Source organism: Tiliqua scincoides, chromosome 3 (genome assembly GCF_035046505.1).
Source record: "Tiliqua scincoides isolate rTilSci1 chromosome 3, rTilSci1.hap2, whole genome shotgun sequence".
Classification (NCBI taxonomy): domain Eukaryota; kingdom Metazoa; phylum Chordata; class Lepidosauria; order Squamata; family Scincidae; genus Tiliqua; species Tiliqua scincoides.
Genome location: NC_089823.1, coordinates 231,173,718 through 231,174,693, shown reverse-complemented (window position 1 = coordinate 231,174,693; position 976 = coordinate 231,173,718).

Below are 976 nucleotides of genomic sequence, written 5' to 3'. Positions count from 1 at the left end.
CCTCCTGGTGCCGAGTTACCTCTGGCACTAGACTGACGTTGAGGGCCGCAAACGTGCTTTACCGCACATTTGTGACACTCACCACCAGCAGAGTGCCAGCAGTATGAGTTCAGGATTGCACTCACAGAATGCTACAGCCCAGTTAGTGACTGAAACCACTCATATGGTTCAAAACAGTCTAGGTTGTATGATCTACATCAGTTACCAATTTGTTTCCAGGCTCAATTAAAGATGCTCGTCATTACCTATAAAGCTCTAAATAATTTGAGACCTATGTAGCTTAATGACTGCCTCCTCCCACATAGGCCCTGCCTCATATGCATAGATTGTCAACATAGGCCTTGCTCCAGGTGCTAGAGATGTATAAAATATCTTAAGAGCAACCATACTTTTCTTCATAAAAATTAATAGAATTCTACAAAAACTGAATTCAGTTCTGGAACATGCAAAAGAATAATGAAAATGCAGTATAGGTCGCCCCTTGTTATCCACTGGGGTTCCATGGCAGAACCCTAGTGGATTAAAAAAAAAGTCAGTGGATAAAAATACAGTGGAAAAATAAATTTAAGGTCTCACATCATGTTTCTTGCTCCTCCATTGCTTCTAATGGAATAAGGTCATGCCTCGACATCTGCAGGGGTTTGATTCTGAGACTCCCTGCTGACACTATAACATGTGTTAAACAGAAGCAGTTTTAAAAAGTTAAAAAGTGTGTCCCTTTACAATTGTGGTTTAAAAACTGCTTTTCAACTACTTGTAGAGAAGCAGTCAGCAATTAGAAATGCAAAGGACCTCCTGCCTTTGCCTGGCTCAACTGAAGAATGGAATGATTGCTTGCATGACTGTTTCTCTACAACAATAAGAAAAGCTGTTGTTTTTTTAAACTGTGATTTTAAAGGAATGCATTTTCCCCTTCTCCAGGGATCAGCACATTCCTTCTCATTTGCAGGGGCCATTCATGCTGAGTCAAGTCTGT